The following is a 7115-nucleotide window of genomic DNA, read 5'->3' as shown; positions in this document are numbered from 1 at the left end:
GTGTTAAAATGCAGTCTAGGTCACTTAAGACTGAGGTGGGGAGAAATTTCTCCATGGCAATGGTGAATCTTTGGAATTTTGTACACCAGAGGGCTGTAAACACTCAACAGTTGAGTATGGTCAAGACACAACCCTATTGAATCTGGGTAAGGATGATTTCAAGGTATACAGTGATAATTGGGGAAAATGACTGAGGTGGTAGATGAGCTTTGATCTGTTTAAATGGCAGAACAGGCTCAATGGGTCAAATAGGTAAATATCTGGGGCAACTAGGAATGGGTAATAAATGCTATCCAGCCAGTGACGCCCACATGTCACGAGTGAAGTGTGACAAAACAACCTACTCCCATTTCCTATGTTATTATTTCAAACCACATAGAAATATACATTTCATGGTGATGTATTGCATTTTGTGGATTAAGCAATTTGAATGTAAGAAAATTAAATGCACAAATGTCTTTGATAGCGTGCTAGTCATAAATATGATTTCCCAGTCAAGTGTCAATAAATGTAAACCGAAAAGGCTATAACTTATCTTTGATTTCTAATGTCAGGCCACCTTTTAAAATGGTATTCTTAAAGGCATGAGTTTTCCTATTTTCAACACTGCTGGTTTAAGGGTCAGCAGTACAGGTACAGTAACCAAGACTCCAGTAGTGAACAACAGTCATCCCTTCGAAAATGAAATGGTTAAAATACTGTAAACCAAAACCATGCTTTGATTATCACTTTTTTCTGCTAACGTGTGGATGATGTTGGGAAAAGAGAGAACGGTTTTTTGCTTGTTTGCTTAAAACGTGCCTAAGACCAAGCATGTAAAAGGATATCCCTACAAAGAAAATTCAGACTCACCATGATTTTAGTTAAATCTTTTATTCATGTTTTGTAATTATAGTTAAAACTTCTCGCTGTCCACTTATTTTAGTAACTCAAAGTAGTTTTACACTTGATAGATTCCAAGAATAGGATGCCTCCAGTTGTCATGGTGATGACCTTTCATCACTGATTTCCCATCTGGTTGAACCACAATCAGCCCCCAGCTGATCAGGTGCTATTCACGATCAAATTTTAACTCTTTGCAAAACCCTTCTAAATCTTCTAAAAAGTGGATCAGAAGCTGATGTAGCAAAACTTAAAATCTCCTTCAGAATTTTGGCACACAATGTTAAATGGAACTTTATAAACACTTTGTGTTTAACTCGATATAAATCACATTCACATTTTCTGATATTTAACCAATACACAGTCACCTTAGAGTGAATGTTGAGTGTAATTAATTCTGACACGTTATTGACGACTCTGTTATAAGGGATGGATTCAGTGCCAATATTTTTTATGGGATGTGGGCTGTGCTGATGAGGCCAGTATTGTTCTTGCAATTTCAGAGGGCAGTTTGGAGTCATTGCTGTGGGTCTGGAGACACATTGACAGCAGATTTCATTCCCTAAAAGACATTAGTGAACCTGACTTTTACTTTTTTTTGCAACAATTGTGACTTATTGTCACCATTTGTGGGACTGCTATAGTACTTTAAATTCTACAAGCTCCAATATGTTGTGATTTGAATCCATCCCAAAGCATTAGCCTTAGCCTCTAGATTCTTAGGTTACTACATTATTGTCATCCTTGTTACAATCCAATCTCACTCAGGGCGTTGTCATAGTGCTTTGAACTCAGTCAAATTATGAGAGATTTATGAAGGATAAAATAAGCAGATGTTCTTAATCACAGACATAAATGCTCCACTTTGTAATCAAATCTTAGTTTTGCTGATGTTTACATTGTATTTGCTAATGATAGGCGATGCCTCTTGATTTAAGAACATTAATGGACCTCAAAGGCCATCTTTTCAGTGTTGCAGTGATGATCTGTCTGTCATCTTTAAACTTCGGCAGGTTTCCATTTCCAGAGTATAATGAGAATCCTCGTCAAGTAGTTGGTACAGAACATGAGCATAGCTGAAAGAAACATAGAACAGTACACTACAGAACAAGCCCTTCGGCCTGCGATGTTGTGCTGAACAATTGTTCTAGCTTAAGCACCTATCCGTGTACCTATCCAATTGCCACTTAAAGGTCACCAATGATTCTGACTCTGCCACTCCCACAGGCAGCACATTCCATTCCCCCACCACTCTCTGTATAAAGAACCTACTCCTGACATCCTCCCTATACCTTCCACCCTTCACCTTAAATTTATGTCCCCTTGTAACATTGTTGTACTTGGGGAAAAAGTCTCTGACTGTCGACTCTATCTATTCCCCTGATCATCTTATAAACCTTTATCAAGTCACCCCTCATCCTTTGCCGTTCCAATGAGAAAAGGCAGAGCACACTCAACCTATCCTAGATACATACTATTGAAGTTTATCCTGTAGCATTCATGGTCTTAGAGACGTACAGTATGGAAACAGACCCTTCGGTCCAACTCGTCCAGGCTGACCAGATATCCTAATCTAATTTAGTCCCATTTGACAGCACTCGGCCCATATTCCTCTAAACCCTTTGTATTCATATACCCATCCAGGTGCCTTTTGAATGTTACAATTGTACTGGCCTGCATCATTTCTTTTCGCAGCTCATTCCATACGTGCACCACCTGTGTGACAAGGTTACTCCTTCGGTCTCTTTTATACCTTTCCCCTCTCACCCTAAATCTATATACTCTAGTTCTAGACTGTCCCACCCAAGGGAAAATACCTAGTCTATTTATCCTAACCATGTCCCTCATGATTTTATAAATCTCTATAAAGTCACCCCTCAGCCTCTGACACTTCAGGGAAAACAGCCCTAGCCTATTCATCCTCTCCCTGTAGCTCAAACCTTCCAACCCTGGCCTCATCCTTGAAAAGGTTCAGAAAAGGTTTACAAGTTTCACAACATTGTTCCAATAGGAAGGAGTCCAGAATTGCAAGCAGTATTCTGAAAGTGGCCTAACCAATGTCCTGTATAGCTGCAACATGGCTTCCCAATTCCTGTACTCAGTGCTCTGACCAATAAAGGAAAGCATACCAAACACTTTCTTCACTATCCTATCTACCTGCGACTCTAGATACTTTCAAAGAAATGCGAACCTCCACTCTAAGGTCTCTTTGTTCAGCAACAGTCATCTGGATATAATTGCAAGAATGCCAAATTTCAAAGACTGCAACAATTTATACTGTATCTAGTTGGATGAGAGGTTGGTTGATTACTCCAGGTTTTTCTATGGGAACATTTCATTCTGTGCATTAACCACTTTAACACTTACAGAACAATTCTGATAATTATGCTGACAAGTTAAGTTAAATGCCTCTGTAACACATCTGGGAGCTATATGTAATCTCTCACTGATTGATCTACAGGAAAAGGAACATGACCAGGCATCAGCCTTGTTTGCATTAAACAAATGGGCTGGAACTTCCCTAATGCATTCATGAATGCCTTAACCAATTTACCAACCAGTCTGCACCCTTTTCTCATGGTATAAATTATTGCTCCCTTTGGAATTTCATTTGCTTACATCTGTCCTCCTGAGTGCAAGATGTAAAGTTCTAGAGCATTTTTTTTTAGAACAACATATGATCACCAACGATCTGAGCTGGTCCACCACATCAACGTGACACTCCAGAAAGAAAAACAATGTCTCTACTTCCTCAGGAAGCTAAGGAAATTTGACATGTCCCTAAAGACACAGCAACTTTTGTAGATGCACCATAGAAAGCATCCTATCCAGATGCATCAGTGTGCTATGACAATTGCTCTTCCTAAAACTGCAAGAAATTACAGAGTTGTGAATGCAGTCCAATCCATTATCTCCATCTGTACTTCCTGCTATATCAGGAAAGCACCAACATAATCAAAGATCCCTCCCACCCTGGTTATACTCTCTTCCGCCTTTTTACAGTTAGAAGATATGAAAGTTTGAATACATGTGCAAAGAACAGCTTCTTCCCTGCTGTTATCAGACTCTTGAATGGGCCCCTCAAATGTTAATATCTCATCTCTCTCTCTCTCTCTCATTGAGTTTATTGACATGGCTGATCTGTTTCTCAACACTATTCTCCTGCCTTCTCTCTATAACCCTTAATCCCTCCCCCCACTCCCAAATTAATCAAGAACCTAACTACCAGTCTTAAATACATTCAATGACTTGACCTTCGCAGCCCTGTGTGACAATGAGTTCCACAGATTAGCTATCCTCTGGCTGAACAAATCCTCCTCATTTCAGTTCTAAAGGATCATCCCTTCACTGAGCAATGCCCTCAAGTCCTAGTCATCCCCACGATTGGAAACATCATCTTCACATCTAATCTGTCCAGGCTGCTCAACACTCTGTATATTTCAATGAGATTTCCCCCCTTGTCCTTCTGAGCTCCATCATCAGCCACCATCCTCAGATGCTGCTCATATAACAAGACCTTCATTCCAGCATCATTATTATCCCATCCCAATCATTACTTAAACCTCCAACATCAGCACATCCTATTCCTTCTCTAACAACACTATGGGTGTACCTACTCTCCAAGGACTGCAACAGTTTGAGAAGGTGATCACTATTATCTCCTCAGAGGCAGTTGGAAATGGAGCCAGCTAGCGATAATCACCTCCCAAGGAGAAATGCATCATCCATCAATCTAACACCAATGGACGTTTCATGGAGTCAAATGGTCAGATTTTTCTGGCTTTCAGTCACTGAATGCATCCTCATAGAATCCCTACAGTATGGAATTAGGCCATTCGGCTTATCAAATCCACACTAACCCTCTGAAGGTCATCCCACCCAGACCCATTCCTCTTACCTATTCCTGTACCCTTGCCTTTCCTACAGCTAATCCACCTAACCTGCACATTTTTGGACTCAAGTGACAGTAGGTAAACAATGATGAATAGAGATTTTTTATTTAATGCAAATAAGTAATTGAAGGTTGTTATGGAATGAAAAATTTAATTTAGTTAGATTTATCTGCAGCAATGTTGAAGAACTGACCAACTCCAATTTAAGTGATAAAGTGACATGCAGTGCTGTCAACATTTGGAAAAGTAAGGAACCAACTATTTCCTATCCTCCAGCATGTCTGTAATTCACAGCGTTTTTATAACTGCTGAAAAGTATTCTCAGGCAATGCAAAAAATGCTATGCTTTAACGTTCCATGATTTTTTCTCATGTGTTGCTTGCTCTGGTACTCTGGAGATTTCTCGATAATTCTATGTCAGGTAATTCCGCAATGGTAACCCTAACTGTGAGTTTAAAAGTCTGGAAATTTGTGGACATTCCAAGGACTTTGTTTCCAATCGTTCAGAGCAGGAGCAAGAGTAAGCCTGTGAGTTGTGAGGTGGTTATGCAACACATACAGAAGGGAAAACCAGTAAAACTTGCAAATGACATATGGTGTAGATATTTCCAATCAACTTGTTCAAGAATGTTACGACATACATCTGGATCAGGAGCCTTCTAACCAAGAGGTGCCTTTCTGGTGCCAGGATCAAGGATGTCTCAGAGACCTTGCAGAATGTTCTCAAGAGGGACCAGCAGGAGGTTGGAACCAATCCCATAGGAAGGGAAAAAGATGAGACTCTGAAGGGAGAATACAGTTAAGGCAGGAATTTAAAAACTCAAAGGTAGTAATATCTGGATTACTCTGGGTGCTATGAGTTAGTGAGGGTAGGAATAGAAGGATAAAGCAGATGAATGCATGGCTGTGGAGCTGGTGTATGGGAGAAGGATTCACATTTTTGGGTCATTGGAATCTCTTCTGGGGTAGCAGGACCTGAATTGGAAGGGGACTAATATACTGGCAGGGAGATCTGCTAGAGTTGCTCAGGAGGATTTAAACAGGTCAGGTGGGGGTGGTGGGGTGAGAGTAAGGGAGATAGTGATGAAAGAGATCAATCTGAGACGAGTACAGTTGATAAAAGAAGCAAGTTAAACAGTCAGGGCAGGCAGGGACAAAGCAGAGAACAAGGTAGGACTGATATATTAAACTATTTATTTCAATGCAAGAGGCCTAACAGGGGAAGCAGATGAACTCAGGGCATGGTTAGGAACATGGGACTGGGACATCATAGCAATGACAGAAATATGGCTCAGGGATGGGCAGGACTGGCAGCTTAATGTTCCAGGATACAAATGCTACAGGAAGGATAGAAAGGGAGGCAATAGAGGAGGGGGAATATCATTTTTGATAAGGGATAACATTACAGCTGTACTTATGGAGGATATTCCCAGAAATATATCCAGGGATGTTATTTGAGTTGAACTGAGAAATAAGAGAGGGATGATCACCTTATTGGGATTGTATTATAGACCCCCCAGTAGTCAGTAGGAAATTGAGAAACAAATTTGCAAGGAGATCTTGGTTATCTGAAAGAATAATAAGATGGTTATGCTAGAGGATTTTAACTTTTCAAACATAGACTGAGACTGCCATAGTGTTGAGGGTGTAGATGGAGAGAAATTTGTTAAGTGTGTACAGGAAGATTTTCTGATTTAATATATGGATGTACCTATTAGAGAAGGTGCAAACCTTTACCTACTCTTGGGAAATAAGGCAGGGCAGGTGACTGAGGTGTCAGTGGGGCAGCACTTTGGGGCCAGCGACCATAATTCTATTAGTTTTAAAGTAGTGATAGAAAAAGATAGACCAGATCTAAAAGCTGAAGTTCTAAATTGGAGGAAGGCTAATTTTGATGGTATTAGGCAAGAACTTTCGAAAAGGTAAAAACAATGACTGCTGATGCTGGAAACCAGATTCTGGATTAGTGGTGCTGGAAGAGTACAGCAGTTCAGGCAGCATCCAAGGAGCAGCGAAATCGACGTTTTGGGCAAAAGCCCCTCATCAGGAATAAAGGCAGAGAGCCTGAATTGTGGAGAGATAAGCTAGAGGAGGGTGTGGGTGGGGAGAAAGCAGCATAGAGTACAATGGGTGAGTGGGGGAGGGGATGAAGGTGATAGGTCAGGGAGGAGAGGGTGGAGTGGATAGGTGGAAAAGGAGATAGGCAGGTAGGACAAGTCCGGACAAGTCATGGGGACAGTGCTGAGCTGGAAGTTTGGAACTAGGGTGAGGTGGGGGAAGGGGAAATGAGGAAACTGTTGAAGTCCACATTGATGCCCTGGGGTTGAAGTGTTCCGAGGC

The sequence above is a fragment of the Hemiscyllium ocellatum genome, chromosome 47 (assembly GCF_020745735.1).
Source record: "Hemiscyllium ocellatum isolate sHemOce1 chromosome 47, sHemOce1.pat.X.cur, whole genome shotgun sequence".
Classification (NCBI taxonomy): domain Eukaryota; kingdom Metazoa; phylum Chordata; class Chondrichthyes; order Orectolobiformes; family Hemiscylliidae; genus Hemiscyllium; species Hemiscyllium ocellatum.
Note: the sequence above shows the minus strand (reverse complement) of the source record.